Below are 27,906 nucleotides of genomic sequence, written 5' to 3'. Positions count from 1 at the left end.
ATGAGGATAGGAAAGCATATAAAGAAGTATTAATTAACTAATACTTCTTAATATTAATGGCCTCATGAACGCCATTGAAAGATCAAACCTCTGAATCATGGGCCTGGAAGAAGAGGTGAAAGCCAAAGGCGTATAAAATGCATTCAATAAAATAATTGCAGAAAACTTCTTGTATCATGAGAAAGTGACGGTCTCCAGAAGGACAAGAAAAGCACAGAGACCATGTCATATTGTAGTTAAAATTCTAGGCATCCAGCACAGGGGAAGACTAAAGGCGCAAGAGAGAGAAACCGAGTCACCTAAAAGGCAAGCCCATCAGAATAACAATAGATTTTCAACAGAAGGTTTGAAAACAAGGAGGCACGGAATGATGTATTTAAAGTCCTGAAAGAAAGTTGATGCCCACCTGGATTTCTCTGTCCAGCAGAGCTATCCTTCATAACTGAAGGACAAGTAAAAAACTTCTATGATAAACAGAAAGAAATACAATTCATGATCACTAAGCCAGCACTGCAGAAGACGCTTACAGGAATCCCACACACCGAAGAGGAAGATAAACGCAGCCAAAAATACATAGAAGAGCACCAATCTGCCGAGACAAGCAGATAAGCAAATGGGTTGTCAAGAAGAATAAAATACAACAGAACTAGTGAAATTGCACTATTGACTACGTATCATTCAATAAGAGAGCTGGAAGTTAATGGTGTCAGCAAAATACACAGACTGGTGAATTGGGTTAAAAAATAAGCCCCGACCATGATTTGCTTACAGAAACACACCTCGCTGGCTTAGAATCAAATTCCAAGTAAACGGGGCCTGAAGGAAAGCAGAAGCAGATAAACTGTCATCTGACAGAGCAGATTTCACACCAAAATTAGTCAGAAGGGCAAAAAGATCACTTCACGCTGATAAAGGGAACTATTGTGCAGGAGGAAGTAAGTCTAAAAAACATACATGGCACTGAACCTCAGTGCACCCCATTTCCTACAAAATACGAAAATACAGACTCCCAAACAGTAACAATGGGTGATTTTGTTCCTTCTGTCTTGCCAAAGAGATGTGGGTCAGACAAAATCAGCGAGGAAAGTTCAGAATTCAATGAGATGTGATATCAAATGGACTTCACAGACATCTACAGAATATTCCACCCAAACAGCTGCTGAACATTCATTCTTCTCAGCCCATGGAACTTTCTCCAAAACAAAAATTAGTAACAAGATGGGGGCGGAATATATAAAACCATGGAGACTGGTCAACTGACACTTGAATGATCGGTGGGTCATTGAAGAAATAAGGGAGGAAGTGAAAAAACTGCTAGAAGCAAATGAAAACAGAATCACGACTTATCAGAGCCTTGCACACACAGCAAGGCCAGGGCTAAGAGGGAAGTGATAGTTTCATTTAAAAAATCAGAGAGTCCTCAAATGAACGATGTAACAACGCACCCCAACTCTTCTGTGTCCCAGCCACGTACAAGCCATCACTTCAGAGGTAAAAGGATCCCAGCGTCATTGCCACGAGTTCTCACAATCCAGTTGGAACCGAATCTATACCACTACCTTTTGCAAGCAAACCGAAAGGTAACCAGTTTTGCCAACTTGAGAAGTGAAATTTTCTGGCTGGGTTTTCCACAAGCACTGTGTTATAGGGCAAATCCATAGGGTGACATGCACACGTAAATTACATCTGTGTTCATTTATAAGCACAATTGAGCCAATGGCAGAAAACGAATGTGCTGTAAAGGTTATAATAAAATATGATTCCATGGTAGGAACAGTTTTCTGCCTCAAGGAAATCAAACTGCAGCCACTGGCATGCACCATGTAGTGTGTGTACCCCATTTGCTGTCTTGGGACCTATGGGCACGTGTTAGAGTTGTACGAGGTCAGGGGCTCCATCGTCTCAGGTCTGCCTGTGGGTAGGAAGTGTTTCATGGATCCCTCTACTGCCCCAGTTGTCCCTCTTCCACTTTCACGACCTTGCCTTTTGCTTTGTGTGGCTTCGTCCACCTCCCACAAATGAGAAAAAAGCACGTTACACTTGTTTTTGTGGGCCTGGCTTAGAAGGAAAATACGCCACGGAGGACGGGGCATTTATGAGGATCCTCTGGAAAGGCTGTTCTGGACCACGGCTGGCCTCTGTCCTCTGTCCCTGGGAGGGAGGTTTTGTGGGGTGGGGGAGCCCGGCCAGGGTCAGCCTCATCTGCTTTTTAACTGCTACCTCTCACCAGCTGCCTCACTTTGGATAAGTGGCCTCTTTTCTTCATTCATTCCCACACCTTTTTAAGATCAAAATGTCAATGCGTTTACATTCGCGTGTCTGTAACATCACTGAGGCAGGACGGACAGATGAGAAGAGCAAGAAATTATATCATTTTAATAAATATTTAAAGGGCCAGGCTCTGACACTGGAACGAGGAAGTAAAAACTGAAAAGTCAGGTCCCCTCCCCTCTCCTTCTAGAAGCTAAGTGACAGGGACAGGGGGACCCAAAGGAGCTGCCTGCTTCTGCTTTGGTCTTTGAGATGTTAACAAGCTCCTAGGCCCTTGAATGGGTGGAAAATACCAAGCCTGGCAGAGGGAAGTCCTACTGTCCCTGCATTTTGGGTGGGTCGGGATGAGCCCTTGCTGTGTTACAGCCATGTCAGCCACCCAGACCCGTGATTCCGACCACCTTCATTCCCCCAGTTCCCCAGCATAAGGCCAAGGATGGGGCCGCCATTACAGATCTCTACTCCCATTTCCTGCATGGGGGCAGAGCATGCCTCTCTCTCTCTCTCTCTCTTTCTCTTTTTTCCCCATTTCTCCCCACTGTTATCCTGTTGTACTAAATTTCCTTCCTAATGAATTTTACTACATCTTGCTTTTGCATCTTGCTTGAATCCTTTTCCTGCTAGACACAAAAGCCAAGGTATTTATCAGTACTGCTCTTCTGGTAACAGCACCATATAAATGATATATTCGTAGATTTGGATTTTCCCTATTGTTTGGCACCACTAAAAACTTCTCTATGCATTACAGTGTACTGAAACTTGGGCATCTTTCCAGAACGATTCCATTTTGAAGCGGAAGAGACTAACGGCCTCAAGGACCAAATGGTTCGATCAAATAGCGCTTTTTTGGGCATCGGTCCAATCACAGATGTTCATTTGAATGATTTCCGTGACTCTGATTCCCAGCAGAAGAATTTACAGTTCTTTAAGGAAGAAAGAGTTGGGAAGAGGGAAAGCGTGGCAGGTTGTGAAAGGCGACAGTTTGGCCGTGGGTTAAATTGGGCTGGGGCTGTGGTGTTGGAGAGGATGTGGTCCATGGCTGCAGTGGGATGCTGGAATCCGAGGGATGGGAAGAAGCCACGCGTGTGGGGAAGGAGGAAGCGTCCAGATGGAGGAGAACCTGGCGGCAATGGAGGCCTCTTCAGAGCCCGGCCGGCAGGAGCGAGCGGGTTGGATTTTGCACAGGAACTGCTTGTGTGATCTTAGAACCCATCAGAGAGCAAAAGGAACCGGGACACTTGTCCTCCTATTGCTGTCTGCACACAATTTTACATCTCTTCCCAGGAAGAACTAAGTGAGTCAACATGCAGGATCCAAGGGAAGTGCTTGGAGGCCCATGTCCTCCTCCTGCAGGGACACACTCCTTCCTAACCCGGGTTCCTCCCTCCCTGCTCTCCCCTGCTCACACCTGTGTGTCCTGCACCTAGAGATGGGAACTGCTGTCTAAAACCCGCTCTCACTTGTGCACGACAGCAGCGATGCATCTGTTATCTGTAATTCGGGTGGCTCTGGATGGCAAGGGTAGCACTTCTGCCATGTGACATCGTCAGGATGCACCCCGATGCTACACAGATGCCAGGGGGCATTCGTGATTAGAAAGGCCAGGGCCCCTGACACATGGGCACCGTCTCCCTTGCCATCCAATCGGCTAAACCAAGTCAAGCCTGCTCACCGTGGTGATGCAATTCTGTGATTCTCGTGTGGTTGGCTGCTTCGAGCTTGTCCTTGCAGAAAGGAGCAGAACACCGGGAACATCAAAGGAAGGGAGGACGGTGGTTAATGTTTTATTTAGTGTTATAACAGATCTGAGTGTGCTTTGATTAGAGGAACGAAGAAGTTTCTATTTGCATGAGCGCGTCGCAGAATTTATTTATAGCCCATCACGGGTGGGTCCCATGGGTGTTGGGAATATTTAACAAATGGTAATTCCATCAGACGGGGATGGTGAATTATTGATTTGTATCTGCATTTACACCAAAAACCCATTTCTACCTCATTCCCACCCTCCCACCATTAAATGCACACCCCGTGTGCACTCAATTATTGTATTCCAACATCAAATTCCTCTGCTCCTCCTCCCGCTTGATGAGATCAGTGAGCCAGGGAGGGCCCTGCATGGCCTCCTTGCCCTCCAGCAAGCAAGAAGGCTGCATTTGGAGACGAGGGCACCTTGTCAGGAGTTACCTTTGGCAGCCAGTCAGGATGGTGAACCATTTCCAACACAGATGAAAACGATAATTCAAGAGATTCGGATGCATCCTATGGGGCCGAGCTCCTGCCCTAGAAACCTGCTGGTCTGGGGACAGGATCCCTGCTGCTCCCTCCCTCAGTCTCACCTCAGGGCACCCGCTCAGACTGGCCTGCTCCCCAAGCCCACAGTCCCTTTCTGTCACCTCCTCCAGCATTCAGTAGGAGAAACTGTGGCACTCTGGTTCCAGGGAGAATGACCTGAGTAATGATAGTCAAGAGGGCATCAGGAAAGAGCCTCATGTCTGAACAGTGGCTTAGAAGACACACACTTAGCGCCTGGTCGGAGACCTGAGGATGATGACGGGCTGAAGGAAGTGGACATGGCCGGATGGCGCCTCAGCCTTTCCCTGTGAGCAGTGGGGATGGCACTGCTGTTAGGAGGAAGCTGTGTCCACTACAGGGTGTCCTCGGAAATCCTGCCCCATGCTGCTAACCTCTCACCCCATGTCCTCATGGGAGTGCCCTCTGACCCTGTGTCTCACTCACTCTCATTGATACACACACAAACCCCAGGAACAAATGGCCCCAGAGTCCTCCTGGATCCCAGTCAGGGTCTCTTAGCTCTCTGCCCCACGCATTTCCTTCACTGAGAAAGTCACCGGCCACCTCCTGTAAGCTATGATAAGACAGAGCCTCATGGCAGGAGCATGTGGCAGAGAAAAACCGACCACCTCATGGTGGCCAATACCCCATTAAGCTATGAGTCGATCAATGGGTCAATCGACCCACTGGTGAGTAACAGCCCTCCAGATGTCGTCACCTCCCAAAGGCCCCACCTCTGAGCACTGCTGCACTGGGGACCAAGCCTTCCACACATGAACCTTGTGGGGACATTTCAGATCCAAACGATGAGATATAACAACACTGCATGTGAAATGGAACGACAGCACGGGGAACGGGGCGTTTTCCTCCAACGTGCTGAGGAGGGACAAGTGTCATCACCACCTGTTTTTGGTTTTCAGCAGAGGGAAACAGCCTCAAGGAGTAACAGAGAGCAAGTGCGTCCTCCAAAATCTTTGACTTCTTCCTTATGTTAAAAAAGGTGCATAAGATAAAGCAAAATATTCCCCTTTTGATACTAGGTTTCCATCAGAGTAAAGTGGGGTGTCATTAATGAAGACACTGTTTCATTTTCTCAGGCATAAAGGATTTCTAATAAGACCCCACTACAAACCTCTAACTTTACTATGAAAAAACCAAATTAAAATGACCATTTGAAATATCTGCTGTTTGTCAGTTCCTCAATGACAGATGTACTGTAGTAGGGGATGCTAATAATTTTAGGGGTACAGGGTATATGGTGACTCTTTGTACCTTGTTTCCAGTCTTCCTCTGAGCCTCAACCCTCTCCAAAAACAAAGTCTTACATAGCTGCAATTTTTCCTTCTTGCTTTAAATGATATGTGTTGCATCCATAATTTTTCTGTGAAAAGAAGTAGCCATTCTCTGTAATTTCAGCAGCGTTTTGTCTTGTGCAAGTGTTCTTGGGCACACCAATCGGGATCAGCATTGTGGAAAACAGTGAAAGTTCGGAAGGAAAGTAAACGTGGACCTTCCGTGTGACCGAGCAACCTCTCTTCTGCATATACCCTTCAAGGAAGGGAAATCACCCCCTCGTGAAGATATTTGTGTTCCCATATTCACAATGGGTGAGACATGGGAACAAGTGAGTTGTCTGTGGACGGGGAAATGCGTAGAGCAACAGTGCTGTATACGCACAATGGAAGGCAATTTAGGGCCCAGAAGGAAATCCTGACATTTCTGACAACGGGATGACCCATTAGATGATTTAGAAGAGGGAGTACGGGGTGGAGGAACCTCCTTACCTCATGGCAGTCATGGGGCAAAGAGAGTAGCAGGGTGGGCAGAGGTCCCACTGTCACCTCAATGGCACGCCCCCAATGACCTAACTTCCTCCCGAAAGGCCCCACCTCCGAAAAGCTCCAGCACCTCCCAGTAACTCCTTTCCGAGCACCTTTGCAAACACTGGCAGCGGGTTATTTGTAGAACCGTGATGCGATCGATTACATTTGAAGCCTAAGGGCCTCAACCAGCCCTGGGGGATTAGGCCGAGGCATCTCGTGGTTGCTAAGCTTAGCTGTCACCACCAGCTGTAATCATTGTGTTTCATTGGCTACTTAAAAGTTTTCCTTCACATGTGGGTTGATTTTACTTGAATTGATTCTGCCGTAACACGACGTGCAGTAAGCAAGAGGCAAGACACGAGGGGAGTCGGTGTGCAATGAGTTCTTGGAGAAGCGTCCATGGGCTGGGGTGTAGCTCGGTTGTTGAGTGCTTGCTTATCGCGTACAAGGCCAAGGGTTTGATTCTCGGAACCCCCTCCCCACTGTGCAAAGGGAAGTCTTTGTTCCTGAGGAGATGGGGTTGGGTTGGTGGAAGGGGGACAGAGACAGCAGCACAACCAATGGGAAAGGCCTACAGGGTCCCAGCCCCATTCTAGTCCTCTGGAAATTCTGACATGCAATTCAGAGTCTCCTTATTGTGAATAAAAACCACGGGCTTTCTTTTGTGCACCTGTGGCTTTCCCTAGACAATGTTCACCCTACCGAGAGTGTCCTAGCTTTTCCTGGGTCTCTCTGCACTTTCAAATCTTCAGGCTATGCACAATTTGCATGGGAGAGTTGTAAAAGCGGGTCCCAAACTGAAAAACAAGTCAAACAATTACACACAGATATGCACACACACATCTGCACACACGCCCTTACACACTAAGAGAACCTGAGCTGTGCTTTTAGGAATAGTTGAAAGGTAAAAGTGATGCAAAGGGTTGGTGCGTCTCCCTGTGGCACGTGCTGTAAGGCAATCAGTAATACATTTCCCCCGAAAGCAGCATACCTGGGATGGTGCAAGTGGGAAATCTCCATCCTCACTGACCTGTGTTTTCACGATTTCCCTGCCAGGCACCAGGGCTCACGCCTGTAATCCCAGCTATGCAGGAGGTGAAGATCAAGGGAACCGTGGTTCAAAGCCAGCACACAGAAAAAGTCCGTGAAACGCCATCTCAGCAAGCAGCTGGGTGTGCTGACGAGCTCCTGCCATTCCAGCTTTGCGAGAGGCTGACATTGGGAGGATTGCAACTCCAAGCCAGAAAAAGTCACAAGACCCCATTGGAACAGAAAAACCTGGGTGGGTGGTGTGTGCTGGATTGGGCCAAAGAAAGAGAGAGAGAAGGAGGGAGGGAGGGAGGAAGGGAGGAAGGGAGGAAGGAAGGAAGGAAGGAAGGAGGGAGGGAGGGAGGAAGGAAGGAAGGAAGGAAGGAAGGATGGAAGGAAAGAAGGAAGGAAGGAAGGAAAGAAGGAAGGATGGAAGGAAGGAAGGAAGGAAGGAAAGAAGGAGGAAGAAAGGAAGGAAGGAAGGATGGAAGGAAAGAAGGGAGAAAGGAAGGAAGGAAGGATGGAAGGAAAGAAGAAAGGATGGAAGGAAGGAAGGAAGGAAAGAAGGAAGGAAGGATGGAAGGAAAGAAGGAAGGAAGGAGGGAGGGAGGGAGGAAGGAAGGAAGAAAGGAAGGAAGGAAAGAAAGAAGGGAGGGAGGAAGGAAGAAAGGAAGGAAAGAAGGAAAGAAAGAAGGAAGGAAGGAAGAAAGGGAGGGAGGAAGGAAGGAAGAAAGGAAGGAAAGAAGGAAAGAAGGAAGGAAGATAAGAAGGGAGGGAGGACGGAAGGAAGACAGGAAGGAAAGAAGGAAAGAAGGAAGGAAGGACAGAAGGAAGGAAGGAAAGAAGGAAGGAAGGAAGGAAGGAAAGAAGGAAGGAAGGAAGGAAAGAAGGAAGGAAGAACGGAAGGAAGGAAGGAAGGAAATGACAAGACCTTATATCAAACATAACCAAAACAAAAAGGATTAGAGGTATGGTTCAAGTGGCAGAGTGCATGCCTAGCAAGTGTGAAGTCCTGAGTTCAAATCCCAGGACCACCAAAAAGAAACCGTCACAAGTTAATGTTAGGCTTAATATTGGGGAAATGATCATTTTCTGTTTCTTTTTTTCCCCATATAGGTGTATCTTATCTCAAAAGCTGTCATCTTGTAAGAAACAACATTTTCAAAAGACAGGCATCCTTCCAAAGACACTACTGCGTTGTAGAGACAGCTTTATATTAAAGACGAAAATGCGGCAGCTGGATAACTAGCTGTTCTGCAAGAAAACACTGCTTCGGCTTCCTTTCTCTCATCCGTGGTTCCTCAGACGTAGAGACCTGTTTTTTTAAGACACGTGATGGAAATTCAAAGAGAGACGTTGAGACCGGGACACAGTCAAATGTCCTTCCAATTCTCACCCTTATAAGACAAACTGATGTCAGCTTTTTCATTTTTCTCATCTCCTGCATCAGAGGTTTGCAAAATCAGCCTGTGGGCCACATCCAGACAGCCATCATTTTTTGTGAGTTTTCTTAGAACACAGCTCTTTGGCTTATGGCTACCTGCTCGGTACCATTTCAGACTTGAGCAGTTTGCATATAAAGTCAAAAGTCGTCACTAATTACTATTAAAATTACATATCACCTACTGTCCGGATAACAGACAGCACACTGTCAGCTCTTTTCATATGGCTGACTAAAAGTACTGGCAGTAATTTCTAGATCACAAAATTTTGCTTTGAGGAACAAAGGCCAGAGAAAACTCTATGTAATTCCCATAGCGAGCACATGAATGCCTTCTGCAGAGTGCTTTCTAAATGCAGAATTTCAAGCCGGGACCTGGTGGCTCACGCCTGTAATCCTAGCTACTCAGGAGGACGAGATCAGGAGGATCGAGGTTCAAACCCAGCCCAGGCAAGTAGTTCAAGACCCTGTCTCGAAAATACCCCACACAGAAAGGAGCTGGCAGAGCGGCTCAAGGGGTAGAGCACCTGCCTGGCAAGTTTGAGGCCCTGAGTTCAAATCCCAGTACCATTAAAAAAAAGAGTAGATTCGGAATTTCGGAAGCAGGGCTGAGAAAAGGAAGCAGTCTGTCTTATTTCAGCACATTCAACATAGTGTAATTCAAAGAGCCATTTCACATCTGTGTGATTTAATTAACACAGCATCTGAATTAATGGCCCTAGCACTAGTTCTGACTTGTCAGGTTGACATAAAATCCAGCTGCTTTCTACTGTGCTTCTCTCAATCTACAACAACATCTGGATCCAGTCAAAGCAGGTGGAACCAGTAAGATGATATGCTGTAAAATATTGCTTAAAAAGAAAAAAACCAATAAGGGAAAAGCATATGAAATAACTTTAAGATAATTTTTCTTGCCTTTGTCATTAAAACGTGATTTTTTTTCAGACCCTCACAAATCATTTTCCTGTCAGAATTTATATTTTGCAAATATTTTTGGTCTAATCCACCCATGTTCTGATCGTGTGAATGCTTTAGTTTATGCTGACAGCCAATTCTATTGATTAATCCTTTTGAATACATTTTAATTCTTTTGAATACATGAAATATTTTTTGGCAGCACTGGGGTTTGAACTCAGGGCCTCACGCTTTCTAGGCAGGTGCTCTACCGCTTGAACCATTCCCCCAGTCCTTTTTTTGTGTTGGGTATTTTTGAGATGGGGTAGCTGGGATTACAGGTATCTTCTGAATATTTTTAATGTAAACCTAGAGCAATGCTTCTTTGGGGGATAGTCAAGAAATGCGTTATGTGAATTGCAGACTGTAATATAAGCAGTTGAGAAAGCTCCCTCAACCTGCATAATTAAATTACAATGCATAATTAAATTACAATGACAGACCAAGAAAGGGATTTTCTGCATTAAAACAACAATTGAAGAATATCACTAAGTAAATATTTCTAAGTCTGTGTGGCTCTGATTGACTTGCCAGGAAAGCCATGTGGTCTGTGTGCATGGCTCTGAAATATTTATAGTACATGGGAGGCAATTTTCATTACCAACCTTCAAGCTCCATTTTATGGCTAAGACTTAATCAACATTTGCCTCCAGGATTATTTCTTAAGCCAAGTTAGGAGGTCCTTTACCAAAAGAGCCCAGACGTAAATACGTAGAACAATGTGCAAACTTATTTCACAAATGGAGACCCTCAGCTTTATCTCCTAGTAGGGAAAGTGACAAATTCCAAAAGTCAAAAACTACAAATAAAGATAGAAAATGACATGGGCCACTAGCGCTCAATTGAGTAGCATCTTTGCTCTTAATTTTTTTGTTGTAGAAACCCTTAGAGCAGAAGGGCGTCATCTTTACTGAGCTCCGCAGGGTTTGGTAAAACCGTGAGTGTTAGTGTAGAAAGCACTGGCGCTGCTCCCATCCCAATGCAGAATACTCTGCTGTCCTCCCCTCCCTGCTGGGTTTCCGTGGGAAGCGCTCAGTTGGCACCCGTCCTCTAAGGAGCCCGACGAGGTGGTCCGTACAAGGCAGACCCCAGGGACAGACAGAGAGCCAATACTAAAGACATCTCTAACAGAATTCTGCTACTCTCTGATACACATGCAATCCTACCATGGCCTGCTATGACTCCCCCTCACCCCAAGGGCAATGGCTTTCCACATCAGCCAGCACTCCAGGCTCAGCCACCAATCCTTATAAACATTTCATTAGAAAGGAAGAAGTGCCAGGTCAATCCACTGAAAATGACGTTGTGTCTGCCAAGGGGCTTCTGTGAAAGGCACAGGGAGAGCTTTGTTTCTGGACACATGTGCCATGTCCAGGCATCCCTCAAAGACATCGCAAGTTCAATTCCAGACCACGACCAAAAGAGAATCTCAAATGTACACTATGTTCTCCAATTCCATCCATTTACCAGCGAATGATAACATTTTGTTCTTCTTCATGGCTGCATAATATTCCATTCTGTATAGATACCACATTTTCTTAATCCATTCATCAGTAGGGGGCATCTTGGCTGTTTCCATAGCTTGGTTATTGTGAATAGTGCTGCACTAAACATGGGTGTGCAGGTGCCTCTGGAGTAACCTGTGTCACAGTCTTTTGGGTATATCCCCAAGAGTGGGATTGCTGGATCAAATGATAGATCAATGTCTAGCTTTTTAAGTAGCCTCCAAATTTTTTTCCAGAGTAATTGTACTAGTTTACATTCCAACCAACAGTGTAAGAGGGTTCCTTTTTCCCCGCATCCTCGCCAACACCTGTTGTTGGTGGTGTTGCTGATGATGGCTATTCTAACAGGGGCTATTCTAACTAACTATTCTTAGTGTGGTTTTAATTTGCATTTCCTTTATTACTAGAGATGGTGAGCATTTTTTCATGTGTTTTTTGGCCATTTGAATTTCTTCTTTTGAGAAAGTTCTGTTTAGTTCACTTGCCCATTTCTTTATTGGTTCATTAGTTTTGGGAGAATTTAGTTTTTTAAGTTCCCTATATATTCTGGTTATCAGTCCTTTGTCTGATGTGTAGCTGGCAAATATTTTCTCCCACTCTGAGGGTGGTCTCATCAGTTCAGAGACCATTTCTTTTGATGAACAGAAGCTTTTTAGTTTTATGAGGTCCCATTTATCTATGCTATCTCTTAGTTGCTGTGCTGCTGGGGTTTCCTTGAGAAAGTTCTTACCTATACCTACTAACTCCAGAGTATTTCCTACTCTTTCCTGTGTCAACTTTAGAGTTTGTGGTCTGATATTAAGATCCATTTTGAGTTAATACTGGTATAGGGTGATAAACATGGGTGTAGTTTCAGTTTTTTGCAGACTGCTAACCAGTTTTGCCAACAGTTTTTGTTGAAGAGGCTGCTATTTCTCCATCGTATATTTTTAGTGCCTTTGTCAAAGACAAGTTGGTTATAGTTGTGTGGCTTCATATCTGGGTCCTCTGTTGTGTTACACTATTCTTCATGTCTGTTTTTGTGCCAGTACCATGCTGTTTTTATTGTTATTGCTTTGTAATATAGTTTGAAGTCAGGTATCATGATACCTCCAGCATTGTTCTCTTGACTGAGTATTGCCTTGGCTATTCATGGCCTCTTGTGTTTCCATATAAATTTCACGGTAGATTTTTCAATTTCTTTAATGAATGTCATTGGAATTTTGATGGGAATTGCATTAAAAATGTAGATTACTTTTGGGAGTATAGACATTTTTATTATGTTGATTCTACCAATCCATGAGCATGGGAGATCTCTCCACTTTCTGTAGTCCTTCCCAATCTCTTTCTTCAGAAGTGTATAGTTTCCCTTCTAGAGGTCTTTCCCATCTTTTGTTAGGTTTACACCTAGGTATTTGATTTTTTTTGAGGCTATTGTAAGTGGAATTGTTTTCATACATTCTTTTTCAGTTTGCTCATTGTTAGTGTATAGAAATGCTAACGATTTTTCTATGTTGATTTTATATCCTGCTACCTTGCTATAGCTATTGATGGTGTCTAGGAGCTTCTGAGTAGAGTTTTTTGGGTCTTTAAGGTATAGGATCTTGTCATCTGCAGGTAGGGATATTTTGACAGTTTCTTTACCTATTTGTATTCCTTTTATTCCTTCTTCTTGCCTCATTGCTCTGGCTAGGAATTCCAGTACTATGTTGAATAGGAGTGGAGATAGTGGGCATCCTTGTCTGGTTCCTGATTTAGAGGGAATGGTTTCAGTTTTTCTCTGTTAAGTATAATGCTGGCTGTAGGTTTGTCATATATAGCTTTTATAATATTGAGGAACTTTCCTTCTATTCATAGTTTTCTTAGAGCTTTTATCATGAAATGGTGTTGGGTCTTATCAAAGGCTTTTTCTGTATCTATTGAGATGATCAAGTGGTTTTTGTCTTTGCTTCTGTTAATGTGGCTTATTACATTTATTGATTTGCATATGTTGAACCACCCCTGCATTCCTGGGATGAAGCCTACTTGGTCGTGGTGAATGATCTTTTTGATGTGTTGTTGAATTTGGTTTGCCATTATTTTATTGAGGATTTTTGCATCAATGTTCATTAAGGAGATTGGTCTATAGTTCTCTTTTTTGGAGGTGTCTTTGCCTGATTTTGAGATAAGTGTAATACTGGTTTCATAAAATGTATTAGGCAGTTTCCTTCCCTTTCTATTTCATGGAACAGTTTAAGGAGGGTTGGTATCAGTTCTTCTTTTAAGGTCTGATAGAATTCAGCAGAGAATCCATCAGGTCCTGGACTTTTCTTTCTGGGAAGACTCTTGATGCTGCTTCAATTACATTTTGTGTTATAGATCTATTCAGGTGATTAATTTCCTCTTGGTTCCGTTTTGGATTATGATATTATCTAGAAATCTGTCCATTTCTTTAAGATTTTCAAATTTATTTGAATATAGGTTCTCGAAGTAGTCTCTGATGATTTCCTGGACTTCCATGGTGTTTGTTGTTATCTCCCCTTTTGCATTCCTGAATCTACTAATTTGGGTTTTTCCTCTCCTCATTTTAGTCAGGTTTGCCAGTGGTCTATCGATGTTATTTATTTTTTCAAAGAACCAAGTTTTTGTTTCATTAATTCTTTGTATGGTTCTTTTGGTTTCTATTTCATTGATTTCAGCTCTTATTTTTATTATTTCTCTCCTTCTATTTGTTTTGGGATTTGCTTGTTCTTGTTTTACTAGGAATTTGAAATGTATCATTAGGTCATTCATTTGGGATCTTTCAGTCTTTTTAATATATGCGCTGATGGCTGTAAACTTTCCTCTCAGGACTGCCTCAGCTTTGTCCCATAGGTTCCGGTAGGCTGTGTTTTCATTTTCATTGACTTCCAGAAACTTTTTAATTTCCTGTTTTATTTCATCAATGATCCATTGTTCATTAAGTAATGAGTGATTCAGTTTCCAGCTGTTTGCGTGTTTTTTGTCTTTATTTTTGTTGTTGAGTTCTAGTTTTACTGCATTGTGATCAGATGTGTGCATGCTATAATTTCTATTTTCTTATATTTGCTGAGGCTTGCTTTGTGCCCTAGGATATGATCTATTTTGGAGAAGGTTCCATGGGCTGCTGAGAAGAATGTATATTGTGTAGAGGTTGGATGAAATGTTCTGTAGACATCAGGTAGGTCCCTTTGATCTATTGTATATTTTAGATCTTGGATTTCTTTATTGATTTTTTTGTTTGGATGACCTATCTATTAATGATAATAGGGTGTTAAAGTCTCCCACAACCACTGTGTTGGCGTTAATATATGCTTTTAGGTTTTTCAGGGTATGTTTAATGAAATTGGGTGTGTTGACATTGGGTGCATATAGGTTGATAATTATTATTTCCTTTTGGTCTATTTCCCCTTTTATTACTATGGAATGTCCTTCTTTATCTCATTTGATCAATGTAGGTTTGAAGTCTACTTTGTCAGAGATAAGTATTGCTACTCCTGCCTGTTTTCGGGGGCCATTGGCTTGGTAAATCTTCTTCCAGCCTTTCATCCTAAGCCTATGCTTATTTCTGTTGGTGAGATGGGTCTGCTGTAAGCAACAAATTGTTGGATCATCCTTTTTAATCCATTTTGTCAAGCGGTGCCTTTTGATGAGTGAATTAAGTCCATTAACATTAAGTGTTAGTACTGATAGGTATGTGGTGATTCCTGTCATTTAGTTGTCTTAGTTGTTTGAAGGTTTGATTGTGTGTACCCAAGTCGAGGTTACTCTCTACTGTCTTGCTTTTTCTTTTCCTGTGGTTTGGTGCTGCCTGTCTTTTCATGGTTAAGTTGGGCTTCACTTTCTGCGTGCAGAATCCCTTGAAGAATCTTTTGTAGTGGTGGCTTTGTGGTCACATATTGTTTTAGTGTCTGCTTATCATGGAAGACTTTTATTGCTCCATCTATTTTGAATGATAGTTTTGCTGGGTAGAGTATCCTGGGGTTGAAGTTATTTTCATTCAGTGCCCGGAAGATCTCACCCCACGCTCTTCTTGCTTTTAATGTTTCTGTTGAGAAGTCTGCTGTGATTTTGATGGGTTTACCTTTGTATGTTATTTGTTTTTTCTCTCTTACAGCCTTCAATATTCTTTCCTTAGTTTCTGAACTTGTTGTTTTAATGATGATATGACGTGGGGTAGTTCTATTTTGATCTGGTCTGTTTGGTGTCCTGGAGGCCTCTTGCATCTGTATGGGAATATCTTTCTCTAGATTTGGGAAATTTTCTGTTATTATTTTGTTGAATATATTACACATTCCCTTAGCTTGCACCTCTTCTCCTTCTTCGATGCCCATGATTCTCAGGTTTGGTCTTTTGATGGAGTCGGTGAGTTCTTGCATTTTCTTTTCACAGGTCTTGAGTTGTTTAATTAATAGTTCTTTGGTTTTTCCTTTAATTACCATTTCATCTCGAGTTCTGAGATTCTGTCTTCTGTTTGTTCTATTCTGCTAGACTGACCTTCCGTTTTGTTTTGCAATTCTGTTTCATTCTTTTTTTCTGAGGTTTTCCATATCCTGGGTGGTTTTTCTCTTTAATGTTGCCTATTTTTGTCCTGAGTTCATTTATCTGTTTATTAATCGTGTTCTCTGTTTCACTTTGGTGTTTATACAGTGCTTCTATGGTTTCTTTTATTTCTTCTTGTGCTTTTTGAAATTCTGTATTTTTGTTGTCTTGGCATTTCTTGAGTGTCTCCTGTACATTTTGGTTGACCCTATCCAGTATCATCTCTATACGATGCTCATTGAGTACCTGTAGTATGTCTTCTTTTAAATTATTCTTGTGGGCTTCATTGCGTTTTTTGGCATAGTTTATCTTCATTTTGTTGGAGTCTGGATCTGAGTATCTGTTTTCTTCATTCCCCTCTGATTCCTGTACTAATGTTTTGCTGTGGGGAAACTGGTTTCCCTGTTTTTTCTGTCTTCCCATCATTGTCCTTGGTGTTGTTACTGTCCCTGTACTGTGTGCAATTAAGTATTTTCTAGCTTGTAATAATAACGATGGTGATATTTAGAATGGAAGGGTGAGAGGAGATGGAAAGCAAGAAGTTAAAGAAAAGGGAAAAACAATAAACAGACAAGTAGGAAAAAACAAAACAAGGAATCAAACAAAAAAGTATCAAAGGTATAAATGGAGTGTTAGTGTACTAATCCACAGTAAGCTAAACAGGCATTAGAGAAACAGAGAGAGGATTGAAAATAAAAAATAAAAAGAATAAAAATAAGAATAAAAATAAAAAATAAGTAAATGAAGGAAATATATATATAAATAAAAAAAACAAAATGAAAAATAGAAATTAAAAAAAAACAAACCTCCAAGTTCAAATGCAATGAAGTTTCAGTCTTAATAATTTTGGTGTCTGTCTCAGTCTCCAATCCTGGAGATGGTGCCTCAGATGTTGTTCTGTAGTTCTCTCATCAAAGGGGACGCATAAAGTAGAACAAAACTGCACACAAAAAACCCCCCACAAAGTGTCCCAAGTTCAAATGCAATATAGTTTCAGTAAGTTTTTCAGCATGCAGGTATAGTTTGGTTGTTTTCTCATCAAGGGTAGGCAGAGAGAGAAAAAAAAAAGAGTCTGGAGACAGTTCTGAGAATGGTATCTGCAGCTGTGGCTTGCCTGCCCCTGCCTGCTGCTCTCAGCCTGCTGTTGCTGGAGGCATTTTTTTATGCAGATCTCAGGAGTGAGCTTAGCACTCACCTGGCCCTGCAGGCTTTGTTTGCTCAGATTTCTCCTGTGTGTGAGCCTCTGCTACAAGCTTTCTCCTTTCCAAGCACACTGGGAAAGGTGACACTGCACTTGCTTTCTCAGGCCTGCGTATTTATTTACAGTTCATGTGGGAAGTGGGTCATCACCCCTCTCCTGTGAAGTTTTCCTCCCACCGCCACTTTCACAAGCTTTCCTGCTCCTGATTACTGGGTGGTGCTGCTGCTCCTGCCAGCCACCATGTTTGTTTACAGCTCATGTGGGAAGTGGGTCTTCCCCCCTATCCTGTGGAGTTTTCCTCCCTCCACCACTCTCACAAGCTTTCCCACTCCTGGTTGCTGGGCACGTGAACCCGCTACCACCAGAGCCTCTCCGGCCCACCTGGCTTGTTATTTACAGTTCCAGGAAGAATTCCCTTCCCCCAATCTTTGGCGCTCAGTGTGCCCCACCCTCTTTCCCATGTCTTTATTGTTCTTATTGCTTATTACTCAGTTTCTCTTTTTTCCCTGGGTGGAGGTTGGTCTGTCCAGGGGGCTATGCTGCTCTAGCCCAGGGTTGTCTGTGGGACTACCACGGTACTGCTAAGCTCACCTTGTCTGCGTCCTCCCAAGCCATCTGGGCACGGGCGACTGGTGGCCCGGGGGCCCTTCTGGTTTCTCCGTTTAACATGAAGTGGAGATGTATTTTCAAATTTAGTTTGCAATTATTTTATTGAGGATTTTCATATCTATGTACATCAGAGAAAGTATTCTATAATTTTCCATTTTGTTGTGTCTTCCATCAAGTTTTGGCATCGTAGTACTGGTTTCAAAGACTAAGTTGAGGAGAAAAAAGATGGTGAATTGCTAAAAATAAATGCCAAAAAGAAAGAGAATAAAAATGCAAATAAAAAATATCAAGATGAAGATAAGAAATAGTACTTTCTGTGGAGCTGCTTTGTCTTCTTTTTAAATGTGAGAACTGGTTGATCCAGTATGGACTGCCTAGTTTACAGGCCTACTTCAGCAGGAGTGTGCCTCTCAAAGCCTTCAGCTGGTTCCCCAGTAAATAAAAGTAGACTTAATCTTTTGTTTAAAAGCTCCCAGGATGATTTCTGGGGTCCAGGCTCTTAACCCCCCCACCCCAGTCCCCAAACACTCCCTACTTAAGGTGCATCATCCTCCATCTCCCAGGGCCTAACCTGGTCTATTTTCTAGACCAGAACTCTCAGGTTTCTTGGTCAGAGATACTGTGCTGTGTTCTGGGATTGCTGACTCTCTGCCCAGTTCCAGGAAGTTTGCAGTGGTCCTCAGGACTCTGTCTCTTGCCTTTTGGCCGTTTCTCTGATGGAACTGATTTAGTCTTATGTGTCTCATGCCACAGGGTCCACCTGAGTGGGTCAGATTTCTCTATTTGCCTGCAGATTCCTTCACCCATCTCTCTCCCCATTGCCTTTGCTTTCTTTGGCCAATCCACACCATGTCCACGCATCCACACCTACCAGCAGCTGCTGTCGAGCTTGTGGGATTCTGTAGTGATCAAATCTATGGTGCCATTAGGGCTGACTTCCTTAGCAGTGCTACAGGGAGTTTGGCATGAGAGTACCTTTTCAGTAAGGTGTGTCCATGAAGAAAGTTTCCAGGTGAATGTCAATAAGCCACCATCTTCATCATTGTTGATGTTTTTCTCTGAATGATGTAACTGTTGGTGAGTGTTGGACATTAAAGTCATCCATTATTATTGAGTTGGAGTCTATCTGTGATTTTGTGTCCAGTAGGGTTTGTTTATAAAAATGGGTGTGTTAACATATAGAGCATATATGCTTATGAACATTACATTTTCTTGATTCATTGTTCCTTTTATCACAATGAAGTGATACTACTTGTCTCCTCTGATTAGTTTTAAAGTCTAGTTGTTACATGAATACAGCGACTGCTGCTTGCTTGTGGACTCCCAGTCTTGGAGTACATTTTTCTAAGCTTTCATTTTAAGCCTGTGTTTGTATTTGCCAGTAAGCTCCATCTTATGTAGGCAAGAAATAGCTGGGTTTTGTTTTTATTGACTTTGACGGTCTGCGTCTTCTGTTGAATAATGGAGATCGTTGACATTCAGAGTTATTATTGAAAGGTTTGTAATAATTCCTGTCATTGTGTTGTTTTTATGGTGTTTCATTCTACCCAAATCCTCACTTGCTCCTGTACTCATTCAGTGAGATTTGTTCATTCTTATATTTTCATGTTTGACTTTATGTTAGGGTTAAGTGAACAGGCTCCTTTAACTATTTTTCCCAGCGCTGACTCAATGTTCGTGAGTTACTTTTTTTGTAGAAGCATTTTATTTTTCCTAACTAAGAATTATTATCTTGCTGGATATAGCAATCTAGGTTGCAGTTATTTTCTTTCGTGGTTTTGAATACATCATTCTGTACTGTGCTGGATTTCACAGTTTCTGTTGATAGATCTGCAGTAACACTCACAGGTTTTACTTTGTAGGGCACTTGGTGCTTCACTCTCACAGCTTTATTGTTTTTCCCTTCTTGGTATGCTTAATAGTTTAACTATATTAGGACACTGGGAGAATTGTTTTATTTTTTGGTTTGGTATCCTAAACGCCTGTAGTACTTGGATGACTATCTCTTTCTCAAGAATTAAAAAATTCCTGCTACATTTTATGAAATGTGTTTTTATGCCTTTACCTTCACCTCTTCTTCTATGCCCATGATTTATATGTTTGGCTTCTTTATGGTATCCCAGAAGTCTTGCATATTCCATTCATACTTTCTTCATATTTTTCTTTATCATTATCTGATTAATTTAACTCACCTACTTATCTTGTTCAGGATTTTTATAATTTTGTTGAATTCTCTGTTCATGTACTTCATTGTATTCTTTATTTTATTCAGCTATTTATTTCTAGTCTCTTTCAATCCATTCTGGTGTTTATCCATGTCCTCTCTAATTTATTGATCATTCTTACTACCATTCTTTTGAATTCATATTTGATGTTTCATTCTCTTCACTATCATTCAAGTCCTTAATTATGGAATTGTTGACTTTTGCAGAATTCATATTGTGTTCCTTGCCAATTTCTTGCATTACTGTGTTGGGATTTGCATATTTGAGATCAAGTCATTGGCTGGAGGTCTTAATTACCTGCAGTATTTTAGTAAAAACTGTCTTGATTTTCTGGTAGGACTGGTTGGTATCATGATCATTATGCAGTTTCTCCTAGCAGTCTGGTGTTATTGGACAGCAATAACAAAATCAGCATTTAAAATATAAATCAAATATTTAAATGAGTTAAGGAACAATTTGAAACATCATTTACTCTTCCAAGAAAGATATATATTAAAGATACTAAGCTTTTTATAAGGTATGCTAGGATTTTAAAAATATTGATGTTAGAGGAATTCATTATTAAATAGTAAAATAAATGTGGGTTGAGGGAATGTAAAAGGAAAAAGGAAGATTTGCAGTAAGAGGTGAAGCATTTGGGATGAGTGACATGAACTAATAATATGCAAGGATACCATACAATTATCTCAGAGAAAGACAACAGAAGCAAGGACTGTAACAGGATGGAAAAAATTAAAATAAAGAGAAAGCACAATAAGTCAAAATGGTTAAAAATTAAAAATAAAATGGCTAGTTCTTTCTTGTAGAGAATATTGTAGACTAGTTGTTTTATGTCAGTGCAGCAGGTGTTCTGTAATCTCTGGCCCTCAGTTATTGGTCTGAAGTTCTTCTGAAGTGTTCACTCCTGATTGTCCTCCAGGCCTGGGGTGTCTGTGATTCTTCTCTGTGTTGACCTGGGTACAGTAATCAGTGTTCTGCTATGACTGGGTCTGGGTCGGGGGCAGTTGCTAGAGGAGGCGTGACCTGAGCATTGGGCTGCTATGACCCAATTCAGTCCTTCTACTGCATTGTGCCTGCCTCTAGGCACAGTATTAGCAACTGAAGGGGGAGAGGGGAGGGGTGGCCTGCATGAACAGCTGTTGGACAGGTGTGGTTCACAAAGTATGCCCAATCCTATGGTCCTCCTTGGGCCTACTTCATGTTCTGTGTTGGTGACAAGGTGCACTGGGTAGCACCTGTTCACCGGTAGTGAACTTTGTCATCTTTGCAGGCTTCTGTTGCTCTCACTCTCCCATGTGCTCTGCCCTGTGTGGTGGATTCAGGATCTGTAGAGCTAGCCAGCTCTCACTCCATGGGGGCTGCCCCATGCTAGCACTTTACCCTGGGTTGGGACTCAGACTCTGGTTATTCCCTGTCCTCTGCAGTGAGGCTTGATGTCTTCCCTTTAGCTTACTAGTTCACACTCGGCAAATTGCCAGTCAGTGCACAATTACTTCTCACTACACAAATACACAGTGGGTCTAGGGATTGAATATGTTAGATCCCACACTGTGGAATTTTCCCACTTTCATAGCTAGAACTGGGTACGGTTGGAGACTCAGGCTCTGGAGTGACTCTGGGTTCCACTTGAGTGATGTTTACCCTTTGTTGTGTAGATCAAAAGTATGAAGATTCTTGATTGCCCTGGTTTCTGTCTATATGTCTGTTTTTTACTATCAAGTTCTGCCTTTCTAAATTGCCCACATTTTCTTGTGTTCGTGAACCTAAGGTTTTATTTCAAGTATGCAGAAACACTGAAACATGGTAGGTACTTTTAATCCACTGTTTGTTCTCTTACATAATTTCTTTCTGCTACTTGCTTATTCTATTTTTTGAATTTTGAAACAAATTTTATAAAATTTTAAATTTAGACAAAAGCATTTCTTTTCCCTATTAAAAAAACCCCCAAGTCTTTGTAGTCTAATGTTTTATAAACACACAGGAAAAAAAACCATCTTAAACTCTTTTTCAATTTTGCAACAATTTTCAAGAATACATTTGTTAACAGAGCCTAATACATTATGAAAGAAGTTGAATACAAGTTGTATTTTTGATGGAATGAAACTGAAAAATATCTCCTGTCTACATGGCTAAACTTTGATATTTTTTGCAAGCCTCTAAGCAGGCAATTTTACAAAGCAATGACTTTTTAAATCTTCTCTTGAACATTTAGAAAGGATATATTTTTGTATGACAGGATAAAGCATAGGCAGGGTGGAGTGGGTAGAAAAAGAGAGGAATATTTCCTGTTCCCCAAGTGGGAAATGGCAACAAAGACTCCCAGCAATAATATTTAAAATGACTTTTTTTCTCCTTTATCTCTAGCTTAAGCATTAACTCTAGAATGCCTATATATTTAATTAGGCCTGGGTGAAGTAAGAACGTTAAATAACTGGTTTTCTTATGAAAGGCAGCAGAAGAAAAGGTAGAAAAAAATAGAAAAGACAGAAGCAATAGCTCCTCTATATTATTTTTATAACTTCAGTCAATAAACTATCTTGCAGATTTTCATGCACACACACACACACACGCAGAGATGTTTTAAATTAGGAATGCCAGGAATGTCAACTGAAGCATGCCTATGATGAGCTCAAAAATATATAAAAATGTAGTGGCCACAGGTATGCTAGTTAACTAAAATTCTCCCTATGGGGCACCAGGATAGAGTTAGTACTTGTCATTTTTATGCAAATGAAAACAGAGATCTCCAGTTTCTTAAAAAATGTGTCACAAGGACAGTGTTTCCTGTAATGTTTACAGTATTTCCTAAATAATCACATTACAATCTCTACCTGTAAGAAAAGAAACATGAAGAACATGGTAGCTAAGAATCTTGATTTCTCAATTTTAGTTGCAGTTTCTCTTTGGGTGGACAATGCTGGCCCATCCAACTATTTAGGACAGATAGTACTGGAATATCCAAGACATCACTGTTCTAATACTGTACTAAATATCCTAATAAGGGAACATCCCCATATTACACAAGATGAATTCTCTTTAGGAAGCTTGCTAGAAACATATACAAGATTCTCTTCCCTTTTCATAGATAGGAAACAAAAGCAGTTAGAGAGAGACAGGGTAGATGAGCTTTTATTGACAGTACAAGTTTTGCCTTTGTCGCAACTCATAATGGTTTTCTTGACTACAGTGGAGAGAGTTAGATAAATGTGTAAGCTTTTAGGAGACAACTTTAAAAATGTGATGTGTGTGTGTCTCCTGACATATAAAATTGAACGCAATTACTTTCTTGTTAAAGGGGGATAAAGCCCACTCCCCTGCCTTATATATTTCATAAGAAAGGATGGGGATCAGGCTTCTTAATGTAATCAAGGGATTAGGTGTGTTATTCCAGTAAGGCCGATCCTGAAGAGGAGCAGACTGCCTGTTTCCCTTATGAAAAGAGAATCAGGATGGAGGATATTTTTTAAAAATTCTAAGCATACGGGGTATTGTCTCTTTGGGCTATACCTATGGGTGACATGAAAGGACCTGGGTAAATGTTCTAATATTCCATCAGAAAGCAAGCTTTAAAAAAAAAGTAACTATGGCTGCTTTGCTCGCTGGGAAGTGTAGTTCAGCCAGGCTACTGCAATATGGCATGTAAACTGGCAGCACTTGAATTCCAGGTCCCCCAAGCATCCAGCTGGAAGTATAAACTGGATGAGGAAAGTTCTGGAGGCGCCTCCTCTCTAATCTTTTCCAGATTGAAAAGAAGCACTGTTTGAGCAAGTGTCAAGCCATACTTTTGTCAGTTTTCCAATTAATGGTTTACATTTCTGCATAGGCATTTCTCTGTTATAATTTCTTGCTACTTGCTGAAGAGAATAGACAGCAGGCTCTGGCCCATAAATAATAGCTCTGAGTTATTATCAGAACAACCTCAGAGCACAAGCACAAGCACCTCATTGCTGCCAAGCCTTCATATTTGGGCAGCAATGCCCAAAATCTCCTGAGGGAGCCTTCTAAACCAGTGGGCCATGGACTCATTTTTAAACAACAGAAGCTCAATAATTCATTTCATGGTGACCAAGGACCTCATCATTCCCACCATTTTCAGCTCAGCACACTAGAGCAGGCACAGGGAATACAGAAGAGGCAAGAAAAGATGTCCATAGCCTGCTCAAGCCACAACCGATCAAGACAAATGACTCTTTAGAATTCTCCACCTTTGGCAAAAAAGTCATCCAAATATCTCTAACCAATAGCTATTAGGATGTATACAATGTCAAGGTCATCCTCAGGCTTTACATATGATCAAATCAACACCTGTTAATAACACAAATCACGAATATTTGACCAAAGCAGAGAGTTCCCAGGAGACAACAGCTTATTCCTCTAGACAGCCTCCCAGAGATTCGGAAATAGAGGCCAAGACAGCCAAACCCTCTAACTGGGAGTGAGCATTTCTGGCATTCACTATGACTCAGAGGGTGTGATGCCCAGAACAGAAGGAAGACTCCAAAAGAAACTTCGGCCTCACTCCACAAAAACAGTAAACTGTCAAAAGGGAATATGCATACAGAATGTAGATTGTTTTGGGGTGAATATAGGCTCTGCTGAGGAGCTCCTTGCAGTGTTTCAGATTCTGACCAGCAGAAATTATGAACCTGCCATGAAGACATGGGACTTACACATGACAGACTACTGCCATGTCCTGATGAAAGCAGTCAAGCACCTCCTCCCCCGTCACCCTGCGGCCCTTGTAAGGGATCAATGGCAGCAGTGGGGGGGGGACCAGATCAGCCTGCCCTCAGGTCTATCCCCAGCCTTTGTCAAGGGGGAGATGCATAGTTTTTTCCCCCAGGCTGGCTTCAAGGCAAACATATGATGATTGAACAGATTAATTCCATGATCTGTGATGTGGAACTTCTCTCAATAATCTAATTGCAAGTGGGCATGACCTTCTTCAAGTTAAGCTGGATCCTCTGCCCAAGACTGTTACCCTGGCATCTGCTTCTCAGCTGGGGAAGATGTCTCTCCATCTCACGGAAGATGTCCTTGAAGCTGACCTTTCTGGAGTAGATGCCAAGCTTGTGTTCAATCCCCAAAGCCCTTCCGGTGAGCTGGAATTAATTTTGCCATAGTGAAAAGAAGCTGCCTGTTACCTACTGATAACAAGGGCCTGAGGAAGATGACCCATGCCATGAGTATAGTGGCCTTTTATCCAAAGGAGTATCTGCTCCTGGTGGTGGGTGCTGTCCTCCATGTGCTTCGCCTGGGAAGAGGCCTTCCTTCTGTGCCTGCTATCTCTGAGCCCAGAGGATATCACCATAGTGGTGACTGGGAAGGGCCACCTGTGAGCTGACTTAGTCAATGTAATCAATTTTGACCTTCTTAGCAAGTGGGAAAAACAGCTAAATGCCTCTTTCAATGTTGTCAGCATTGACAAACCTCACTTCCTCAAAACCAACAAGATCCCTTACTGTTGATCAGTTGTGCCCATCCTAGAGTTTGCCAACAGTATGATATTGGCACACCAGCCTTGTTCTGGCCTCTGAGTTTTACACATAGATCATCATTGCAGTCAAGACAACATTCTTACTTCAGTTTCATGACTTTGGATTTTGCTACTGTGACACCAAAAGGCTACCCTGGGATTACTTAGGCTCCTCCAACCTGAGAGAGATGAAGCTCCTGCTGGAGGAAGCCATCATGCTGGTACACCTGAAATATGGTGTTCTTTCCTAGCTGCCCACCAAACAGTGCAAGATGGTGACGGTTGCCCTAAGATGGATCAATACCAGGCCCAGGGCTTTCCTGGATGCAGCAGAGAAGGAAATTACCAAGGACAAAACTAAATAGCAGCAGAAAGAAGCCCTCTTTCTTGTCTTCCACAGAGCTGCTGAAGCCAAAATCCCATATGTCGTAGAAAATATTCTGGACCTTTGGACAGTGGAAGAGACACACTTCTAGTGTTAGTACACCATCACACTGGATCTGGATGCAATCACCAAGCAACTTGACAGAAAGCATGTTCAGTACATCTGCATTGATGGTTGCAACCTGTAAATAGATAGAGAGGCACTGTGCAGTTCCAGCCGCCCCAGGGACACTCATTGACACTGCTGACCCTCACTGCTACTCCACTTGCTCCCAGCTCACCTGGTGGTGTTCAGTAAACTCTTTTGGAACCCAGGGGTGCTGATCCAGGACAATGACCAAGAGCACAGGATTATACAAACTCTGTGGCAGTAGAAGAAGGGAGCGTAAAAGGAGACAGTGATTGACTTACTTTACATTCACGTATGGAAATAAACTGAAAGTCAATTGTTGAGATTGCTGACAAAGTGAGAAGGGATAAGAAAGGATAATGTAGGGAATGAATTTTATTTTTATTCATTTATTCACATGTGCATATATTGTTAGGGCCGTTTCTCCCCCACACTCCCTCCCCATCCCCCCACTGCTCTGGCTTCCAGGCAGAACTTGTTCTGCCCTTCTCTCCAATTTTGTTGACAAGTAGACATAAGAAATAATAAGAAAGACATAGCGTTCCTGCTAGTTGAGATAAGGGTTACTATCCAGAGAGATTGCTTCCATGCACAAGTGTGTTACAACCCAAATTGATTCATCTCTACAGACGTCTTCACTACTTCTCAGTCACCTTCTCTTATTGACCTCTGTTGTTTTAAGGTTACTGCATTACTGCTCTACTGTGGGAACATCAAACACTTCCATGTTTTGGGTTTCCTATCTTTCCCTATTCCTCCTGTATGTGCTCTCCCCTTAGCCTGTCACCCAAGTCCAACAGCACTGCTGCATTTGCCCTAGATCTAAAGTCCACATATGAGGGAGAGCATACAATTTTTGGTCTTCTGAGCCTGGCCAACCTCACTCAGAATGATGTTCTCCAGTTCCATCCATTTACTTGTGAATGATAAGATTTCATTCTTCTTCATGGCTGAGTAGTACACTATTGTGTATAAATACCACATTTTCTTGATCCATTCGTCACTAGTGGGGCATCTTGGCTGTTTCCATAACTTGGCTATTGCGAATAGCGCTGCAATAAACATGGGTGTGCAGGTGCCTCTGGAGGAACCTGAGTGTCATTCCTTTGGGTGTATCCCCAGGAGTGGGATTGCTGGATCATATGGCAGATCTATGTTTAGATTTTTAAGAAGCCTTCTTATTGTTTTCCAGAGTGGTTGCACCAGCTTGCATTCCCACCAGCAGTGTAAGAGGGTTCCTCTTTCCCCACATCCTCACCAACCCTGTTGTTGTTGGTGTTTTTGATGATGGCTATTCTAACAGGGGTGAGGTGGAATCTTAGTGTGGTTTTGATTTGCATTTCCTTTATGGCCAGAGATGGTGAGCATTTTTTCATGTGTTTTTTGGCCATTTGAATTTCTTCCTTTGAGAAAGTTCTGTTTAATTCAGTTGCCCATTTCTTTATTAGTTCATTGATTTGGGGGGAGTTTAGTTTTTTGAGCTCCCTGTATGTTCTGGTTATCAGTCCTTTGTCTGATGTGTAGCTGGCAAATATTCCTCCCACTCTGTGGGTGGTCTCTTCAGTTTAGAGACTATTTCTTTTGTTGTGCAGAAGCTTGTAAATTTCATGTAGTCCCATTTGTCCATCCTTTCTGATAGTTGCTGAGTTGCTGGGGTTGTATTGAGGAAGTCCTTGCCTATACCTATTAGTTCCAGAGTGTTTCCTGCTCCTTCCTGTACTAACTTCAGAGCTTCAGGTCTCATATTTAGGTCCTTAATCCATATTTAGTTGATACTAGTACAGGGTTTGATAAACATGGATCTAGTTTCAGTTTTCTGCAGGCAGATAACCACTTTTCCCAGCAACATTTGTTGAAGACACTGTCTTATCTCCATCGTGTGGTTTTGCACCCTTGTCAAAAATAAGGTGGGCATAGCTGTGTGGATTCATATCTGGGTCCTCTATTCTGCTCCACTGGTCTTCATGTCTGTTTTTGTGCCAGTACCATGCTGTTTTTATCATTATGTCTCTGTAATATGGTTTGAAGTCGGGTATTGTGATACCTCC

General features: G+C 42.3%; 1 pseudogene; it reads left to right on the top strand.

Annotated features, from left to right (window-relative positions):
* Nucleotides 1-3,093: 3,093 nt before the first annotated feature.
* On the top strand, nucleotides 3,094-26,102 carry LOC141419409 (SWI/SNF-related matrix-associated actin-dependent regulator of chromatin subfamily A-like protein 1; annotated as a pseudogene).
* The last annotated feature ends 1,804 nt before the right edge of the window (nucleotides 26,103-27,906 follow it).

The sequence above is a fragment of the Castor canadensis genome, chromosome X (assembly GCF_047511655.1).
Source record: "Castor canadensis chromosome X, mCasCan1.hap1v2, whole genome shotgun sequence".
Taxonomy (NCBI): domain Eukaryota; kingdom Metazoa; phylum Chordata; class Mammalia; order Rodentia; family Castoridae; genus Castor; species Castor canadensis.
This window is presented reverse-complemented; position numbering and strand designations above follow the sequence as displayed.